The sequence below is a fragment of the Falco rusticolus genome, chromosome 2 (assembly GCF_015220075.1).
Source record: "Falco rusticolus isolate bFalRus1 chromosome 2, bFalRus1.pri, whole genome shotgun sequence".
NCBI lineage: Eukaryota > Metazoa > Chordata > Aves > Falconiformes > Falconidae > Falco > Falco rusticolus.
The window spans coordinates 54412841-54435286 of NC_051188.1; the positions used below are offsets into that span (position 1 = coordinate 54412841).

General features: G+C 39.1%; 1 protein-coding gene across 1 annotated transcript in view; it reads left to right on the forward strand.

The window, feature by feature from the left end:
- GPC6 (glypican 6) overlaps positions 1–22446 on the forward strand; it is a 774486-nt gene that overhangs the window by 13551 nt on the left and 738489 nt on the right. The gene's annotated exons all lie outside the window — the stretch shown is intronic.

Genomic DNA, 22446 nt, shown 5'->3' on the forward strand with positions numbered 1-22446 from the left:
AAGCAGAAGTATGGTAATAGAAAAGATGGAGACAGGTTGCTAAGATTATTTTTCTTTGCCAAGGACAACCCTGTCTATGATAAACCTATTTAAACATAACATAGCTTCGAAGTAGACTGGCATTGATATTCAGTCTTGAAGCTTTTCTTAATAAAAAAGCTTAACCAACTTTAAAATTGGTCAGCATAGAAGGATTTTTTTTCCTTTTTTTCCCTCTTGAGGAATATTTTTTTTTTAAAAATGATTTTATTCCTGTGCTGATAATGTTATTTAAATTATTACTAATCAAATACTGGATTGCAAGCAGTCAGCAATAATCCAGAAGATGTTTGACAAACGCTTTGGTTTATGGCATAATTTTCCAAGGAATTTGATGTGAAACTCATTGCTTGGGCTGTTAGATCCTAAATTAGACAAAGTAGAATGAATTACGTGTTCCTGTCACCTCGTATTGATTTGTCAGTAGTGGTGGTAAGCCTTTTTTTTCCCCTTTTTATTTTTTTTATTTTTTATTTTTTAAGTACTGTGAAAGAACAAAACACAGTGGAAACAAGCATCTACGCCTTGAAGTGTGAGGTTCTGTAGGGACCAGTTTGGATTAACATGGTTCCCAGTGTAGGTGGCTGCTGGTGCTTTGGCTCGTGGATACCCAGGTAAGACCCAGTCCCTTTTCACAGAATCACAGAATCGCAGAATGGTCGGAGTTGGAAGGGCCCTCTGGAGATAATCTTGTCCAACCCCCTGCTAGAGCAGGGTCACCTAGAGCAGGTTGCACGTCCAGGCAAGTTTCGAATGTCTCCAGAGAAGGAGACTCCACAACCTCTCTGGGCAGCCTGTTCCAGTGCTCTGTTACCCTCAGAGAAAAGAGTTTCCTCATATTCAGAAGGGATTCCTTGTGTTTCAGTTTGTGCCTGTTGCCCCTTGTCCTGGTGCTGGGCACCACCGAAAAGAGCCTGGCCCCATCCTCCTGACAGTCACCCTTAAGATATTTGTATGTGTTGGTAAGATCCCCTCTCAGCCTTCTCCAGGCAAACTGACCCAGCTCTCCCAGCCTTTCTTCATACGAGACATGCTCCATTCCCCTCCTAATCATCTTCGATAGCCTACCACTGGATCCTCTCCAATAGTTCCCTCCCTCCCATGAACTGGGGAACCCAGAACTGGGCACAGTTTCAATATATCAGTTTTGCTCCAAGCAAGAGTAGGGGCTGGGAAGTTCTGTATTGCCTGTTCCCACTGGGCAGGAGCCTCAGAAAGTGATGCTGAGTTAGCGTGACAGCCTACACAGAAATATTTCCACACAGAGAACACACTGCAAGAGAGAGTCTTTTGTGAAAAATCAGTAGGTGTAACTATTGGAAGTTCACATGATTAATATTAAAGATGATTTTTTTGGGTGGGTTATAGTTCTAGAAATGGGTTGATTCTTCCTCAAACGTGCAAAAACCAGACAGCATTCTTGGTAAATGTTCTTATTTTCCTGTTAGTGGGAGTGGGTGGTGGTGATGAGTGGTTCCTCATAGACCCCTCCAAAGGGTTTAATGTTTTGCATCCTATAAAAAGGCTGTTTTAAGAATTATACTATATAAACAAACAAAAAATATTTCATGGAGAGTCATCAGCAGAAATCTTAGTGTCATTTGCTGAAGATGAAGCTGTTCCCCTTCTAAGGTGTTCCACTAAGGTTAAGGTAGAAGAAAGAGGGTCTTAACATCCTGTGGGTTCTGTCTGTTTCCACTAGAAGTTTTATTTGTCTTCTGAGCCTAGATACAAACTCGGCAGTGGGAATAACAGCAGCTTTAAAATTTTCTACTAGGGAAATTGCTTGACTTCAGAAGCACCACAGAAGGTTGCAAAGGTATTGCTGGCCAACAGGCATGAAATAATTTGATATAAAACTGAGTTTTAATTCGCTGTTGGAAACCACCAGGATAATGACTCAGTTTCATAAAAAAAATAGGTTCATTATTTTTTAATTGGGCTGCTTTTCAACGAATCCAGGGGCTGCTCATCAAAATGCAAGAGGTGTTCCAAATATCACAAAGTTTAAGGAAATTAATTTCTGATTAATTTTATATACCTGACATGATGAATCTATCAATTGTACACTGTTGACCTTCACTAGTGAATATTCTTGCATCTTCCAGTGTCTTCTCTTGTGAAAACTAACACAAATATCAATTTAAGCAGTATATAAATATGAACTGAAGTACTTAAAATGAAACTTCAGCAAGACCAGAAACATTTTGGCAGAATTATTTCAGGGAATAGTTAAAATCAGTGAGAACAGCTTTGCTTTGTGATTAACACTGTTATATTATTCATTCAGACATCATATTCATTCAGGATTTATACAGCAATTTTCAGAGGTGCTTTGTAAAAATAAAATGAGAAAAGCAATGAAAGACATAGAACTAATAATACATTTGATGTTCAGAGAAAACAGGTTGCAGGGTGAGCTGGGAGGCCTGGGATACATCTACATTCAGCGTGCTGCAGAACTGGGATGGAGGCAGATGTAGAAACTAAAGCAGCATTTCTCATGCAGTTACATGATACAGCCATGACTGAGGAGGTAGATATTTGGTCAGATGCTGATGGGTGGGCTTACAAGGCTTTCTGAGATTGTCTAGGGTTTTTTTTTGTTTGGCTGGTTTTGGTTGGTTTGTTTTTTTTTTTTTTTGCTTTTACTTTAAATATGAATTCTCTCCTTATTGCTATCAATCCCAAAAATACAACTGGAATCAAACCTCCCTTACTGAGAATTATGTAGTCATTTGATAGGAGCTTGGTTAATACTAAACTCAAAAATGAACATGACACTTCAGTCAAAGATATGTGATAATGTGTTCCTGAGTAACTAACAACTGCATCAGTCCTGTGTGATGTCTTTCTGAAAGTTCCTCTCCTTAATCTCTTCCCTTTCTCTTCTTTTGGTCCTTCCCTAAACATCCCATAAGTTTTCAACATCTCCACAGCCCACTTAGCACATCTCAAAAATTTTGGAAGAGTCTGAAAATGCTCTTCCCTCTGCAGCAAACCTATAAGGAATATTTTACTTCTCTAGACAATACCCTGTTTCATATGCACAGCATTCTGGGGAAGGAGTTTCTTTCTTTGACTTATTTTTGGTTTCATACTAGATAGAACAATCTCATCAAGAAGTCATTCTCCTCGGGCAGTCAGGAGTAGCTGACTGTGTCCTCTGGGTTTCACCAACTAGGTTAGTTACTAGAATTCCTCCACCTATGTTGTTTCCTTGGTTCTTCTCAGGAGTTAGCATTTGATTTGTGTTGCCTTTATTATAAAGATAACCTGACAGCAAATATTCAGCATTTTTCTCCATGTCACTTTGTTCCCGGTAACTTAGTCTACTAATGGTTTGTTGGGTTTTGGCCCCCCTGCTCCCCTTTTTCAAATTATCTTAATATTTTGCTTCTGCAACTCCAAACTGTAGTTTTATCTGCCAGTTACTCAAAAGAGGTATCATTAAATGTGGTCTTCTTACATTCGTGATTTAGCCTCCTTACAGTGCATTTTCTGTCAGCATCTTTTGGGAGTACTTTCTTACCTTGTCAGACACACGCCTGGTTTCATCTGTGTTTCAGACATCATGGGGATACGGTCTGTCATTGCAGCTCCTCCTGACTGGTGGGTATGCTACTGGTTTTTACCAAAGCCTGTCAACAAAAAGTCTTTTAGATTTTTGTATGGCCAGGACTTCTTTCTTTGTTCAGAATTTTCTTTCCTGAACTATTTATTTTTGGAGATTTTAATTATTTGCTCAATAGATAAACCAATATGTAAGAAACTTTTTATTCTTGGGGATACAGAGAGGAGTCCCTTCAGTCTGTAGAGAAACAAAGCTTTGAGGAGCAAGAACATGAGGCACACAAATTTGCTTTCGCGGAGCTATGTGAAAGTAGAGGAATCGAAGTCCAGCAATATTTACTGGAACAAAAGAAGCAATAACTAAAGTAATGTTTTGTAATTTTAGTGCATGTGTATTACTAGAGCAGTTTTGCTTAACTTCTGACAGTACCAGAATCTTGTTCACAAGCTCTGATATTACATCTGTAATTAGTTCCTTTTCTATTCTTAGACCGTGACACTTAAATCCAGGGAGTTCCCATCTTTTTTCAAAAGGGATATGAAAACTACTAGCCGTCTCTCCACATTCCTTTCACAGCAGAGGTCCTAGGAGTTACGTGCTGGAATCCTCATGTACCCACAAAAGCTGCAGAGGCAGCCTTTGTGAGCCAGCAGAAGTGGCAGCTCTATGAGGAATACAGGTAGGAGATGACAATGTAGGAGATACAGGTAGGATAAACCCTGGCTGTAACAGGCTTCCCTGGTTCCTCATGTCTGGGTGTCTCTACTCCAGGCACCAGTGCCCTGCAGCCCGCTTGCAAATGATGTGGCACGGCTCATGTAGGGATGTCCCAACTGAACTGCAGCTCAGGAGCCCTAGGCTGGCCAACCTGCCATGCATACATGGGTGTGTTTCTGAACATCATAGAATGTCAGGAATTTAACCTTAAAAATGCTTTTAACCACTCCTGTGCAGAATATATTTTACTTATATTGACTAACAGCACCTCTCGCCTTATGCGGTAGTTTGATTGTGTGTGCAGAATAATGCTGTGCGGAGTAGAAGAGGCTGTTAGAATCGGTCTGAATTCGGATAGGACATGACATCAGATGAAGATGTTAGGAATGAGAGGTTTATTACATTTTTTTCCCCTTGTATTTGAAGGAGGGAGAAGTATTAATAGCAAACAGCAGTACAGATGTATTTTTATTTCTCAATCATCAACACTTTGGGAAGAATGCAGAGGAAGGAGAAAACAAGAGAAAAGCAGTAGCAAGACAGAAGTGGCGGGATATGTTGAACTGGCACTGTCTTTCCCATTCTGCTGTAATCAGAAAAGTCAAAATCCACTTCAGAATGCAGGAATAAAAACTGACAGTCTGCTAGACTGAAGTCTGACATAATTGCTGTGAAAATAAGCTAGCTCCAAGCACAACACTGTTCATCTATCACTTACCATGATGTTGGCTTTTAAGATACAAAGTGTGATACTGTATTTGGGGAGTGGAAAATTAATTTTTTTATCAGCATGACAATTTTTAATGCCATTATTTCATAATTACACCACCATGCTTAGAACAAAGACTTCTAGTATTGCCAGTATCTTTTTTCATCCTGTTGAATAACACTGAAGAGTAATCAGCAAAATGAAATCAAAACGTAAAATCAATATGAAGTTGCCAAAGCTTTAACTGTTTTGTCTTAAACAGACATAAGCTTTGAAAAAAGCTTCATTTAAAAAAATAAAAAAGTGTAAATTCTCTTTTTTTATTACCAAACAGAAAACGTGGAACTTCTGACCCAAAGGAGACAGTTTCAGAATAATGCATGAAGTAAGCTGTTGCTACCTAAAAGTGTGGAACACTAAAGGCAGGTGCAACCTCAGTGTAGATCAGGACTGTGCGAGCACATAGTCGGTGGCACCAGAGGGCTAACTGATCTGCTTACTGCTACTTTAATCTCCCCTCCTGGCTTGCAGATGGCCAACAGGCATGAACTTTGCTGACATTCTTTTGTGGTTTTAGTAACAGTGATCAAATTCAAATTTTAGGAGAGAAACACCAAAACAGGTTTGTTTTTTTTTTTTTTTTTAGATTGTGTGGGAAAAAATATAATTAGCATGGTAGCATATTTTTATATATATATCAGTATTTATAACCAGAACCCATGTGATGTGAAAAGCATTGCATCAGCAAAATTATTCTTACATTATATTCTGGGGTTAACATTAAATAGTGGTGGTATTCCACACCACCTTGTTTACCTGTGACTGATTTGCCTTTATATCATGATGTAAGAAACACACGATCAAGGTACAGCTATTTTACTAACTGAGGTAGGCAGAGCAGCGTGGAGTTCTGCTTTTTGGCATGATGCTATATATCTGTAGAGCAAGAAGACAAATTATTTAAAAATGAAAAATCCACTTGCTCATTCCTTGCAGAAAATTGGTAGCTATTACTGATGCAGATTTTGGGCACAAATAACACAAATGTGCATACCGAACCAGGCACTATGATCGCTGTTGTTTAAAACTATTTCTTACACTACAATTTGTGAACAGATACTGATAGAAAAAGCTTTACTCCAAACAGAAACAGAGCATGGGAAAAAAAATAAACCACCAACAACAGGAGGGAGAAGTCTGTGAATTGGACTTAGATGATGGTTGTATTTATATTTCTGTATGATGCTAGGGACAAATAAAAGAGGTAGATCCAAAGAGAAATATATTTGGAAGTCCATTGGCGATAGGATCAAAAGGAAAGCTAATGGGAGATAAAGAGGATGGGGCTGGAGAAAAGGCACTCCACAAAACATACAGCAGCACACAGAGGGAAGTGGAGGTGGAGGAAGTGGCATGTGGTACCTTCCCTTCAGATGTGAGGCTTTAATTTGTTTTTACATGTTTTGCACATGAATTCTGTAGAATTGTATTTGCTTTCAAAATCTCATCAGGCACAAGTGCTTGTTGGAGTATTTCTGATGGTATTCCTAGCCCCTGAACTTCTTAGTTGTGATTAGTTCCTTCAACAAATTTTCCATGCAGTTGCTTTGATTCTCATAATTAATCACCCTCACTCAGTCAAGTACTTTTTTCAAAGACTGAAATTGTTAAATATAAATTGTTTGTGATCACATATAGAAAATACAATTTTAAACGTTTTGATTCTTAATATATGTTCCTGCTAAGAAGACACCGTGACTACCTGAAAAAGAACAGAGCTGTGTTCCAGGATACTCTCAATTTAAGGATAGGTTAGGGGTTTTAATACATTCTTAATGTGTGTTGTGGTTTAACCCCATCCAGTGACCAAGCATCACACAGCCGCTCTCTCACTCCCCCCACAGTGGGATGGGGGAGAGGATCGGAAGAGTAGAAGGGAGAAAACTCACGGGTTAAGATAAAGACAGTTTAATAGGTAAAGCAAAAACCACGCACACAAGCAAAGCAAAACAAGGAATTCATTCACCACTTCGCATCAGCAGGCAGGTGTTCAGCCATCCCCAGGAAAGCCGGGCTCCATCATGTGTAGTAGTTACTCGGGAAGACAAACGCCATAATGCCAGATGTCCCCCACTTCCTTCTTCTTCCCTTCAGTTCATATACTCTGTATGATGTCCCATGCTATGGATGTCCCCTTTGGCTAGTTTGGGTCACCTGTCCTGGCTGTGTCCCTTCCCAATGTCCCATGCCCCTCCAGCCCTCTGGCTGGCAGGGCCCAAGGAACCGAAAAGTCCTTGAATTAGCATAAACATCACCCGGCAACAACTAAAACCATCAGTGTGCTATCAACATTGTTCTCGCATCAGAGCCAAAACACAGCATTGCACCAGCTACTAAGAAGAAATTAACTCTATCCCAGCTGAAACCAGGGCAATGTGTTAAGATGCCAGTGTTTCCAAATACATGCAAAATACTGGAATTGATTTATTAAAGATGGAATCCTATACCATATTTGTGAGGTGCATATATATACACACACATATGTATAGCTCTCTATAGGTGGTTAAAGCAAAGCTGTTTATTTGCTGGCATTTTTGAGAAAACATTTTTTTGCTGTGCCTGTGATATCAGAGAGTCTCAGCTTTGAAATGATGTGTGATACTAGCAAACAGAAAAGCAAGCAAAATAAAAGGTGTTGTTCCACCTGGAAATGAAGGCTGGAGTGAAGGCTGTGTTACAAGTGTTTTATGCTGGACCTATGCATGTGCAGACCTCCTACGTTAGAACTTAAAAGGACTTTATGCAGAATTTAGTTAATAAAATCTTAGAGACCAGTTGAGGCAGCTTCTTGTCAAGAGCCCCATGACAGCTGTAAAAACATAAACATCCCCCACCCCAAACAATTGCATTGTCTGGTTTTGAGCCAGGAACTTCACCATGCGAGCCATTAGGCTATTGAGACACAGTGCTCTTCTCGTGTATATGTTTATCACCCAAAAAGAAGGGCTCAGCACTTTGAATCCCAAATGGATTTAGGCATCTGCTTAATCAGGTTTATGAGCACTCCTGTGCCTGGTGTTCTGGCATATGGATACCTTGCAGTTTCCCTTGGAAGTATATAGGTTTCTATGCTCTGTAAGTTTTCTTTTTTCTCTTTATAGTACATGAAAAGAAAACATAAAATATATGTCCTTTTTTTCCATTGTAATTATTTGTAGTCAATGGAGAAGGGGAGACTTCTAATTAAGATGTTCTGCATCATTCCCTGTAAGCGTTAAAGAGAATGTACCTGCATTAGCATTTTGGTATGAATTAGGAACGTGCTTTTGAAGTAAAGGTCCCCATTTTCTCTGCTTTTTTTGCTTGGATTCACATCAAGCGTGGCCTTGGAGGACACAAGATGGACTTTTTTTTTCCTTTTTTTTTTTTTTTTTTTAATGACCAGAAGTTGCGCTCCAACCATTAAAATACATTCAAATCCACAGGCCCAGAACAGGATAGTTCAAAAGCCTTTAATATGTACAGTGTGGATGTCAGATTCTCCTCACCAGTGCTTTACCCTAAGGATTTGCTCCTATTGCACTGCGCTGCTTGTTGATGTAGATACAAGCACAGATTTCTTCAAAGCTTTCTCTCTTTTAGCTGCAGGGTGACTCTGTGTCCTCAGCACAGGCGGTCTGAATCGCTCTGCAGCAGTGAGGTGCCTAAGTCTGAGGCACTGAAACATTCACATTAGCTGTCTAAAAGTAGGTGATATAAATGCAGTTCATAGTGTTCCTATAAAATAGAGCAAGGCGGTGCAGGCAGCAGCTGTGTATCACTTCTTACTTCAGGCCCCTTTGGTTATTCTGCTTGGGGGAGAATGTGATGAGGAGTGCACCCTGTCTGTCCTAATGCAGCATCTTGACTGTTGTTTTAGAGACATGATATATACAAAAAATATGAACCAATAGAAAGTAGGCAAGACAAACACCCCTCACCCCACCCCCCTTTTTTTTGAGTCACACCCTTCTCCACACTTGAATTCAGCTGTTCATAATCACTTGGCCAGCACAAAACAAATAGTTTGATCTTGTACTAGGAGTATTAATTAGACCATGTAAATTGTTACTAGTGTTAACTCCTGTTTCCTAGCTTGTTCTCTCCAAAGCTGTTTGTAAATCTTGTTTCACTGTCAATTTAGTTATTGTTCCTCCCTCGCAGAAAACACAGACATCTCAATTAATTCAAAGAATAGTTTACCAGTACACCTTTCTCATGTCAAGGCTGTAACAAATCAAGTATAAAATGGTTCAGGCTTTAGTGATGTACTTTTCTATAACTTAGTGATTCTAATAACATTTGTAGCATATGTTTCTACTTAAAACACTTAAAAATACTACATCAGCTCATCTGTAGGCTCATCTGTAGGACAAAAAAAAGACAATATACTAGCGTATTATTTGAAATTTAGGATTGTAACATCAAGCATTAAAAACTTAGGTAATTAAGACTGTTGCAGGAGCTTCTGTTTAGCTCCTTGGTGAGTAAAGATAGTTCTTACAGCATAATCATGCACAAATCCTCATACATGATAAATGGTACTTATAAAAGTAATTATTTTCTTATACTAGTTTTTATTCAAATTTTGTTCTGAAGACAAGACTATGTAATAGATATTCTTATAGCCTTTTCTCTTATAACTACCATATCTGGAAACTAAATTAAACCCCTTTATTTTACAAAACTTTCTGAGATATTATTTTCCTTTTACAGATGAGAAAAAAACGTATTTTTGAGGTTTCAGTTGCTCAGCTTGTGTTGTAAGAGTACTTAGCATTTCATATTTTCAGAACATCGCTAACACTGGTTTCAGCTTCAGTCTCTTAAGTAGGTCTTCTGAATATCAGGCTCCATTGTGTCTGGTTTTGGACACCAGAAAGTGATTAATGCAAATAGAGAATCATTTGTGAAAGTTTGGCTGAGATGCAGGAAACTACAGAAGAAGAATCATACAATGCAGTTCTCCATGGAAATTCTCTTGCCATCATACTCATGAGATTATCCTTTCTCTATCTGTAACTTCCATCTCCATTCACTAAACACTCTCCTAGTTCTTTAATAAATAAAATAAAAAAAAAAAGACTTTTGTACTATAGACGGAATACCTAATCTTGCTAATTCTAAAATCATTTTAGTCCTATACCGTTCACTATGTGATGCATATGCATGCAGGACAGAAGGTACCATTTTATCATTTGAATGTTGCATTTCCTCACTTTCCTAGTGATCTTTAAACAGGACTCCTCAGATGTGTATAGAACTTACAGTGAAGGTGCCTGAATTTAGACTTCCTTATTGCTCTGTAATCTTTCTGTGTAAAATTCACTCCACATCTGTCTCCCTGTGGTCTTTGTTCTGCCCAAATCACATTGTGGTTCATTGAAAGAAAATGCCTTTATGGACCCTTTGTATTGTGATCAATTTCCCTGATATTCATATAGCAGTAGCTTAGCGAGAATTGTATTAAAATGGACAGGGAATATAAAAATATCCATTGAAAAATGTGAGATCAGCTGCACGCTAAAGTATCCTGTGATTTTGACCATTTGATAAGGAGATTTGCTTCAAATGATACCTGAACCAGCACCACTGAATGTGCTGTGGCACTCCTGCCTTAGCAAGGTTACGAGGAACCTTAGAAGGACATTTGGGGGTGGTGGTGAGAATAAACAGATGGTGCACAATTTGATTCTTTTGAGCATCTGAGTGGGATTCAGGTCCATACATGCATAAAGAGGGTGGTTTGGGATTTGACTTACAGGTCCTCTTCGTTGTGAAGTATATTCTGCTCCAAGGCTGTTTGTCACTGGGGGACCAAGGGACAACTAATGAGAAAACAGATTTTGCAAGTGAAGCGGACTTGTCAGCAGAAAGACTGGGGAGGGCACAGCTGAAGAACGAATGTTTGGGTTATTCCTGAGCTCTTTCAGAGAGGGGAAAACACGGTTTGTTCGATCAAGTGGCAGCTGCTACAGTACTGCAGTTAAGTGTATTGAAGCACCAGGTTCACATGGGACACAGGCTTATTTTAAACACTCCACAAAACTGAGAACAATTCTTCAAAGCTGAAAGCTAAAGCAATCATTTATTTCAAATGCTTCTCTTAAAATGGTTGACTTTTAGTAGACTAGACCCTTCGTTTACTATTGAGTGGTTTATTATTGTTTCTGTTTCCTTTTGAGAATTACTTCAGATGTTGTGCCACAAAGTTCAGAACCTCCCTGAAAAGTCCACAAGAGAGAGAAGCCCGGTTAGTCTCCTCCTCTCTTCCTCTCTGGTTACAGCTATAATTTAATTATATGAGATGAGCAAGTGGCAGGGTTTAGGAAACACACGGTATTGTGGTACCCCTCAGCTGGTGTGTTTTACTTGGTACAGGCCTCTTCTCTGTTACCATATTGCCACTTTTCCCATTTCACGTATCTGCCTTGAGAAGTTTATTTTCTCTTGTTATTCCAGCCTTGTGAAGGTTTTGTTTTCCTAGGTCTCGGGAACATTTTTCATTATGCTGAAGTTTGCAGCATGTAATGCAGCTTCTACCTGCAGCTCCATGACCTTGTACCAGCCAGCAGTGTGGTGTTAGAGATGTCACTCATTTGCAACAAATGCTCCTCCTTCTCCATAATTTTACCTGTCTCCACAGCAACTGACAGCTCGGATTGATTTCCCAGAAGCAGATTTTCCATGTTGAAGGCTTAATTTCAGGCTTAATTTTAAATTCTAATTCTAAAATGTGTGTGCTGCCCACATCTAATTCCATTTGTGCTTTCCCTGCTTGCTGAAAAATTTCATCTTCACTTTCCCCCCTCTCCTGTCTTCTGACATAATTGTAGTAGTTGGTTCCCCAGTAGATTTCAAGGATCATACTAAAGGCAAAAACTCAAACAAAAAACCAAAGCAAAACGAAATAAAAACCCACCCTAATATGTTTTTCTCCTATTTAACTTCCATCCTAAATCCCTATAATCACATATAACTGAATATAGGCAGAGTCTGCATCATCGTCCTGAAAAGGCAGGACTAAATCAGGCAGAACTAGGTGGTCTGCTCTAAGACACACATACAGCAGACAGTGTTCCTAAAATAAAATCTAAATCTATCTGGATATTTTTTTTTTCCAAATTCAGGTTTCTTAATCCATTTAATCTTTTCAGAGATTATGTACAGAAGCTTTTCCTTATGTTGATTCATTGTGGTCTTCCTTCTCTATACCTTTTCTAAGTATTCCATCCTGTTGAAATTGCTGTGCAGATGTTATACATCATAAGGTTACATAGTATTTTCTGTTTTGGTCTTGTTTCCTGTTACTTAATAATTCCTAAAATTGCATTTTGTTTTTAACTGCTACTGGGCATGAAGAACAATAATAAAAGCGTTTAAATTGACTATTAATACTACAAGAGTCCGTGATGGTTTAACTGCAGTTAGAGCTGTCCCTTCTTGCCTTGCATATGCAGTACTTTGCAAGTAACTACTTTGAATTTAATCTGTCATTTTTTTTTGCCAAGTGATTCAGTGTTATGAGATCTTTGTACAGCTCTTCAAAGGCAGCTTTAATTCTTCCTGTTCTGGTTAATTTTTTATCATCAAGACTTTCTCTTCACTCATCATCCTCTTTTCTCAAATGCCAGAAAAGGAAATTCAGTGACATGAGAACCTGAGGGAGGTTGCTGGGAGCTCTTCCTTCTCTGTTGTGAATACTGACCTTTTATTTCTAACATGACTTCTGTCTGCTAACCAGTTACTGAGCCAGAAGAGACTCTTCCCTCTCCTCCCATGATAGTCATGTCTGAGGCCCTGTGAAGGACGTTATCAAAAAGAAGGCACTTGGAAATCCAGCTGCTTTTTGTAAATCAGTTGCATCTTATACACACTTTGTTTATTCTTTCAGGGAACTAATAATTTGTAAGACATGACTTTCCTTGTTATAATTCATTCAACAATTTTCTGTTCAGTTCATTCATCAGGCAGACTGTTGATACACCTGGTATAGAGGTTGGGATTCTTCACTGTGTGTTTCTTCAATCCCGAGAGAGATAAAAAACCTCCCCTCTGTTACACCTGTGACCTTCCTCTGGCAGAGAGCTTGGTTTAACTGACAGAACTGGGCGTTAACATGCTTTCCCGTCTTCTAGACTAGTTTGGAGTGCAATGCAAGTTATAGCAAAGGGACAACCAGGGATGCCTGAAGAATTATGAAACCACTGTTTTGTGGACTAACTGAGCATTACCAGAGGTCTCATTCTGCAAAGAGAAATTCTTCATTCAGAGCTGTCTTAGTTCAAAGAGGAAAGTGAACACATCCTAGTCAGGAGTCCTAGAAAGGCATAAGCAACACAACTCTTATAGAAAACCTAGAACTGTGCAGTAATTGCCATGATAAATAAACAGAAACACAATTTTTAGAAGAGCAGTAAGAAGGACTTGTGGTTACATGAGTAGTAAGTGAAGTTGGAAGTTGTTATCTCATGTACTATCAGCATATTCAAAGAAAAGCCTCTTTCCTAGAAATGCCAATATTAAGTTCTTTCTTAGGTTACTTCTTTTATTTCAGACCAGAAAAGTTAAGAACTTGGAACTTTATTCGTACAGACTATGAAGATCAGAGAAAGAGCGAGCTTTCCAGAGATACCACTGTCAGGAGGTATGTTGGACTAGAGAAGTATAACCACAGTCTTCAAGCAGACATCTTTTTTGAAGCTAGAAGCACTTACCAGTAAGATATGGGATCACATTATTAATTCAGACGAGTACTTGTTATAACTCACATTGCATTCATTTTCAAAATAAATCCAAATAGCATTCTTCCTTTCAGGTAAGCTTCAGAGCTTTTATAATGGCACTATCAATCTGAGGCAGAGAAGTCATGACTTCTGTTGTGAGATCTATGAGACTGAATGCATGGCTATCAGTACATAAATTTACCATTTCTCCTATTGGTCATACAAAGTAGAGGAAAATAGAAATTATGTATAATATATAAGATTTGTTTTGAATTTCCATATTTAGAATGTGGTCTTGCTTTCCAAACAAGATAGATCTTTCCAAGCTCATAACTGTGAAAAATTGCACAGTAGTTGATTCATGGACCTTAGTTTGATGGAAGGTAGAAAAGTGTAACTGTGCTCACATGGAGGTTTCCTTTCTTCAGCAATAAAAGTCCTTAGATCAGAATATTCTAGAAATGCTGCATAGAATTATTGAGATTTATGTCATTGTGGTGAGTTCTTATGCTTTGCAGTACTAGAAAACAACTTTTTCCTTTTTCCCCAGTTCATTTATTTGAAACAATCTGTTACTTAGCAATGTAACATTGAATTAACTTGGTTGTGAAAGTTTGCTGATAAGAGATTGAAACTTCAGGGAATGAGATGTTTTTCTTGGTTTTTTGTTTCATTTTGTTTGTTTGATTTTGCCCTTTTGTTGCAGGGACAAGTCTGTGCCAGTCTTAACAGACTTGTGGTCTTTGTAAGAAAGGGAAATTTCAACATTTTACTGTGACTTAAGGTCACGAGGATGGGGATTTTTGTACTTTAATCCATATATTAATCCATATAATAAATATACTTTAATCCAAACTAAAAAAAAACCACCCTCAGTTATATATGAGGCCCGTTAAATAGCCCTAGAATATTCTGGTGGCTTTTGGTTTTTTTTAAGTGGCTGAAATGTTGGCACTAGAAGACATATGAAACTCTTAAATGTATGAAACTTGTGTTGTTGAAGTTTTTATGGTATATTTGGCATATGTGGTATTTTTTTCCCTGGACTTTCACCTTCCATCCTCCCCCTATAATACAGTATGTTAAGCTGTGGGTTTTGTTAGCTAACGTTAATGGTAGCCTGCTTTCAGTGTGTTTTTTGTGACCACATTTGAAGTGGAAATAAAAAGTTATGAGTCCCACAAGATGAGGACATAAAAGATGCAAAATTCAATCCTCTACCTCCTAGTCTTTTAACGACAATATTATTTGAATCAAGGACACTATCATTATGTACCATAAACCCCAGTATTTTGAAAGGGTGTTTTCCAAAAGTAATTCTGACAGATGGGACAGATGAAATCTTTTCACCTGGTCATCACCTACCAGGGTTTTTTAAATACCTATATGTGTTATAAGAAAAGAGTAAAACCAGATCTTATCTCTGTAGGTAGTAGAACAATTAACATGGTGATCTGGGCTCTAGATGAACCTTCCTTGGGAGCTTTGTAGCACAAACCAGTTGAAAAACTACCATGCTTACCAGAGATTACTGAAAAGCAATAGCTGTGCCTTGTCTGTATCCTAGTACAATAGTTGCGGATGGGTAAGTAAGATTTCTCTTGGAGGAGTCTAGTTAAAGTCAGTTTAAAATAGTTTGGGAGCAAGATGGTAATTAAGCACTGTAGAATTGGTGCTTGATCTTCTTACACAGACCTCCATCCCCACCTCACTCACTCACTCACTCACTCACTCACTCACACTCACTCACACTCACACACACACACTCACACACACACACTCACACACACACACACACTCACACACACACACACACACTCACACACACACACACACACACACTCTCTCTCTCTCTCTCTCTCTCTCTCTCTCTCTCTCTCTCTCTCTCTCTCTAAATGTTCGGAGAACACTGCTAGATGATTTAGTGGCCCTCTTGTCCTTTCCCAAAGTGCCAGCATGGAAAAATACCCTCCTTGCTCAACACTGTGATAATGCTCCCACTTTACCTGTGTGACAGCCAGCTGAACGCTCCATCCTCAGGGAGGATACACCAGTCTCTCTTTTTTTTTCCTATATCAATACTAACTCCTCCCTTGCAGGGTCTTCTTTCTCAGGCTTCTTTTCTGCCTTCTGGGAAATAACCTTCATCAGCCTCCAACCAGCTCATTTCCAAAGAGTCTTCTCTCAGCTTAGTCCTTAGATAATTCTTTAACATCAGCTTCTGACAACAGCTTGATGTGCCTTGTTTGTAGTCTACAATCAGTCTAAAATCACTCTCCAGGCGCTGTGGAAGAGTTACCCTCATTTCCCCCATATTGTAATGGTAAATGGGGTCTTGGGGTGACTAGGTCTTGGGCTAGACTAGTGGGTGAAAACACACTCCCTCCCAAATTGTAGGGTCTTGGGACCACAAGCCAGCCCTTGTATAAACACTTGTCTTGAACCAAAATGCCCTAGTCCTAGCCAACGGGACCTCATAACTCTATGGTTAAGATGCTCCCAACCAGTCTCTGAGGCTTAGGCATAGGTATATATGTGTTTGCATGTGAATAGATAGACATAGCTTGCTCACTTTCCCTCTCTCCCCCACCGCCCCAATATATAATATGTACATATAATGTAGATCTATACTTCATCAAAGGATGATGTTTGCACCTGGGATGCTTCTTGCCACAGATCAAGTGGATTAGGAAGGTCCTCCTCACCAGGCTGAGAAACTTTTAAAGGTAGGGAAAACACCTAGGAAATTCCTCATTCTTTCCTGGAACCTCTTTTCCCTAACTAAACTTTCTTACATAGTGGGGTAGTCTGCCTCTTTCTGTGATGCAGGTCCCTTGCAGCTCCTTCAGCAGGCAGTCACAGATCCTCACTGATTCCCAAAACCGGCAAACGGTTTGCTGTAGGATCAAAGCTGTCTGCTTCCCAAACTTCTTTGAGGGATGCATGTGCACTGCTGCACTGACCATTACTGACAGCAAGTTAATGGTGAAGATTTGGTCTTCCTCAGTAATGAAATTACCAGTTTTCAAGTATATAAATTCCTTGAGAGAGTTGGTTTTAAGTTGCAGTATTTTTGAGAGCAGCATAACGCATACATGTGATAGGGACTGTGCAGGCAGAGCGAGTATAGCTGGTGTGTTGTGCTCTCAGTGTAACTATTTCATACAGCGAAGCAGAATGGATGTTACAGCTCGTGGCTACAGAAAGGCGTTAGATGTTTGAGGTCCAGTAATGGGGCTGAGGTTAGAAAAGTTAAATCTAGTGAGACAAGACATTATTATGTTGCTTGCTAAAGGGCTGGACAGGATTTAAAATTCTTGGGTGGGGAAAAAACCCAGACCTGGGCACAACTCAGAATTCTATTTGTTTTGTTTCAATCCTTCTGTCATACACTAGCTTAGTTTTCAAGTATGCTTTCTAATGCTGTGCAGTGTGCCAGAGACTTTTCCCTCGCTATTGCCAGGAAACCATTAGAAAATGCTTTTTCCTTTCCATTTCTTTGTTGTGTGGATTCTTAAAATATCTCATTCCAAAGAAATATATTTGTTATTCCCTGGGTGCCCTAGAAGTAGTCTGGTGGGGGGCTGGGCACTTTTAAGTGTTTCAGTATCTGTGTTTAAAGATTTGCTATGTACTTTCATCAGGAATGTCATCTTGATTGTTGGGTCCCCATTTAAGAACTAAAGAGCATGTCTTTAAAATATAAATTTGCAGTAATGGGACCTAAATATAGGACGATACAACAGCAGAATTAAGACTGTGCTTAATAAGAGCAATCTTCCTTGGCTGCTCCAGCCTCTCTGAAAGGTTTCATCTCACTTTTCCATCAAGGCAGACTCTCCTGCTATTAATTGAAGCTTATCTGCAGACCCTTTTTAGTTTGCTTACGTTGAAGAAAATGTTTCCAAGTAAAAGCTAGTGCTTTTCTCCTCTGCCATCCCCAAGCTAGAATGTTCCTGTCGGTTTACGTGTTGTGCAAGAAAAGCTCTTTCTTTTTTCCTCTTTGCTGAGCACTCCTGGTGATGACTACCCCTGGCACTGAGGAAGAGGTGAAGGGATTACTTTACTTCCACCCCAAGGTTCTCAGAGCAATGCTTCAGTGGCTGCTTACTTCAAAGCAGTGAACAGAGCAGTGCCTGATGGAGACATGTGTGCTTAATTCATATGAGAACCATTCCTAAGAAGACTTACAAGGATTTGTCTGGGATCAACGGACTTTATAATATGCCTCTCATTTACAGAAAAGTGATTTTTTTGCCTTTTCTCTTCTATTAGAAATATAATGACTCAACAGGTGTTTCAAGCTTTGGACGTACTACATGATTATTTTTTTTGTTTGTTTTTTTAGGAAAGTCAGAATATATGGCTTTAGCTTTTATTGTATCTTAGACAACAAAACATTAAAGCAAATGCAAAATCTCAGACTGGAAGAAAACCCCAGCATAATTTAACATAAAATAGTCTGAGGCACAAAAGGTGTAAAGATTTGTTCAATGCACATAAATGCAGAAACAATTTCTAATCTTCATAAACTGTCAGTCATCCAGGTGTTGTAACTGCTGTTTTCCATATCTTCTTTCTGAATATTGATATATCATGTTTGCAATTGGGAACTCTCACCTTCGGCCACTGTTTTGTTCCTGCATAGTGCTTGGGAGAGATTCAGTAAATGAGGTGGTAAAAATTCATCCATTTTTGACTAGCAACTCTTCAGAAATAGCAAGTCTATAATCAAAGGAATACATGAGGGAGTCTCTGGTCATTGATCCTACCAACTTAATTCATGTCATAATAAGCCCTTTAGGAAGCCCACCTAGCAGCCCCTGTGTATTCAAATAGGTCAAGCAGATGCTGGTACAGTTCAGCTTATCGCACTAGATTCACAAGAATTGCATGGCTGCTGTAAAGGTTTTGATTTCAGCCAGTGGATATCTAAATTGGAGCATTACCAGACAAGCAATATTAAAAGAAGACAAAACAGAACAAACTTCCTTCTCCACCAACAAAAACCATCTAGGAACATAGATTTCTCACAAAATGGGAATGATGATCTAATGGTAGTTTTTACAACAAGACGGGATAAAACATACCCTAGAGGTGTGTTTAGATCCCTTTCAAACCCACTAGAGAATATACGTAATTTCGATAGTCGTTTCTGCTATTGCTTGTTGTGAGTAGACTGCATTCCCTCTTCTAAATGGGAACAAACTCTGTCCTTTCATATACATGTGCAATTCCCAAAGAAAGCAATGGCTCTATATAAAGTGGTTTCATGTAAAAGTTTTCAGCTGCTGAGAGGCTTAGAAAGAAATGGTTGATGTACCATTACTGGTGACCTAAAAGCTGTACTTTCAGGATGGAGTTTTCAAAAGCTCTTATTGAGGACCTCCATAAACCTCATGGGAGCAACCAAAGATAATTCTGTGCTGTTTTGAAAATCTGCTCTAAATGTGGGCTCTCCAGGTGCTACATAAGAATGTGAATTGGGCTGTCCTGTCCCCAAGAAAAGTCCCTGTGACCACTACTGATATGCCCTTACTCTGCAATGGGGGCATTTCTTTTTTTCTGCAGGCAGTGCAGAAATGGGAGTTGCCATGGCATCCAAGGACTGTCATAAAATTAAAACCTACCAATGGAATTCACGTGGAATCAACTCAGTTTTATTTTGTTCAGTTCAGTTGTCTGTTTGTGTCTGACAATAAAACATGTTATTCTTTCATGAGAATGTATTTCCACTGTAATTCCTTTAATTGAATGGTGCTAGATAGGTTCCAGTATAAGATAAAAACACTGCTGAATTAGGCATTCAGGGGCATGCAGACGTTCCAAAGAGCCCCAAGCAAAAGTTGAAATTGTGGTCTTTTCTAAATTGGGATTTATTATTAGTGTCTTCACACAAAGCTCACTGTGCCTACTCAAAATATTGCAAACTGTCTTTCCTGCTTCCTCAGCCTCATCTCCTGGGCAGTCCTAAACTGTATTTATGAGATACTCTTGCATTTACGAGATACTTTTTATTTTTATTTTTTCTGGTTTAAACTTCTCAGTATCCTTTTTCAAACTTGAAGTTTGAAAGCTATAGAGACAGTAGAGTATGTAGTGGAATGGTCACTTGTGGCTGGATTTAATAATAACTGGGAGGACAGTGTGAGGTCCATTCATAAATTGTAACAGTTTGAAACACATTGTATATAATAGCTTGGGAAATACAGCAGATGTATTGCCCAAGTTCAAGAGCAATTGATTAAAATACTATCAAGAGAGACATACTTATAAGAGTGCAGTAACTCTTAAGTCAGTGCTTAAATTCTGTTTGTCTGACTGCTGGATCCAACTGATGTCTCTCATTTTCTAAACGCATCATAAAAGCTACACTGAATGTGTTGCTGTTTTTCCCAGCCTGGTGAAGCCTCATGCTCTGATTAGTAACACTAGGATTTATCAAGATACAGATAATAAAACTTATTGCATTGTGAAAAGAGCAATCAGTAACTTGCACAGATTTTCATAGGTACGGCATCACTTTTTGTGAGAATTGGCTCCTTCATTTCATTGGTAGACTATGCTTCCTGCTTATCTTTTAATTCTTTCTCACACTACCTGAAGTCTTTTATCTACTGTGTCATACGTTGGGTTTAAAACTCTATATTAATAAGTATTTAAATATTTTATAAAAAGACAAGCTTTATGGTTAATATTGTTCCTGCTGTTTCTGCTAGTTGATGTGTATTGCTTGTTCTTTCTAGATCTGAGGACAGTCTGACTCTTAGGATTAGGCACACGGATTCCAGTGCTCAAACGGGGCCCACAAAATGCAGAGGAGGTTCCCTGTTACTTAACCATGGGGAAAGTGTACTGGCTGTGGACTGCCCGCCAGCACCCACCTCTCACCTATCCTTCCTTTCTAAGTAAGGTCAACTGGAGCATGCAGTGGGTTAGGTATGGTACCTTACAGACCTCAGCATCTGTAAAAACTCTGCCTGTGGATTCCTCTTTCAGATGGCATTGTCAATGTCACCGCTTTTATATCCTTACCATCCCTGCAAGTGTATATTTCATTCCAAGCCTTCTGTATTTTCATGACTGCTAATTTTGTCTCTTTTACAATGTTGTTATGTCATCTGTTTCTTTGGATGGCCTTTTTAAGGAGGTTGAAAATAAAGTTGCCTTTGCAGTCGTGAGAAGAATTAAAAAAACCCAAAACCAAACACAAACAACAAACCAGTAATAAAAGATTTAGCTACTGAATGCTGAGCATAGACACTGATGGATCTTTAAATGCCAAGATTAAAAATTATGTTAGGCATTACAGCTCTTCATCTCATGTATAAGATTAGTTTAGGCTGCAAGGGTGAGAACTGGGTGCGAGACAGCATTAACTCCTGGGGGGCAAACAGGGAGTTGAGGGTTTCAAACCTGCCTCCAGAGTGGCCTAGTTCTTTACATTAAGCAATTGCTGAATAAATTTCATAAACAGTTATCACAGAAGGAACTGGAGCATGCTTCTCCCTCACCTGGCTGCTCTGCCCTTGAAGCTACACAATCATGTTCTTTGCTTTTTCTTTCTCCTCCTGACTAAGGAAAAGGCTGGAGGAGGCTCTTTTCCCAGCCAGTATAATGTACAACCCACTTGTGAAGACGCTTTCCAGGGAAGTTGGATGTTGGGGGTAAAGCTTCAGCTCTCCTACCTCAAAGAAGCACCAAATCCATTAGACAAGTGTATGTAGGGGAACCAGAACCATCAGATGGATTTTTACTGATGCTGCCTGAAGGAAGAGTGATGCAAAGTACATTTTTGAAAGAAGGGGATTCTTCTTCTTAGGCAAGATATTTGCCTTGTGTATCTCTGGAGAACAATAGCACTTAAGGTATATATGGGTCTGCTTTGCTAATTGCTGGCTACTTTCAGGCCAGCTTCAGCACTGTTCTCGGAGGTTAATTGGATCTTCCATCACCCTGGATTGAGTATCTACTTCTGTGATAATACTGTATCATGTAAGGAGCTGTGCTGCTCATACCAGATTTCTTGCCCAAGCTGCATAGCCTGATGCTTTGCATAACCTGCAGGGTAGTTGGGATACAGGGGCTTGAATTGCAGTAGATGAAGAAAGGGGCTGAACTGTCATCTACTGAAAAATTCTGAGTGTATCCTTGACCTGCTGAATCAGAACCCTAAAATTATTCTTATTTGTATTTTTTAATACTGTTCTGGCCAAGTTGTGTAACTGTAGCAAACTTAAGTCTATTGATGATAGGTGCACTCTTCTTAGTTATATTTTATGCATTGCACTCAGGTAGTCTGTTCCTGTTCAGTGCCTGCAGACAACAAACTGAAAACAGGTTAAGCTACGTTAGGCTGTTGAAAAACATGGAATGCTTGCACTTTTTGTTAGACTTTAAAAGTGTTGGTTAACACTGTACTGTGGAGGGGCTTGATCGTGGTGGTGTGTCATAAGAGTATTTAATGAATTCAGTTCTTCAAGGACAGTAGGCAGGAGATTATCGACCTCATTTTTATGTTTGGATTTAGCTAAACATTGACTTCTCAGTATTTCCACACCTGAAGAAAATCTGTGTATGTGCTTAAGGAAAATTTTAGCTACTTAGGAACTTCTCAAATACTCAAAGTAGATACCTTGAGT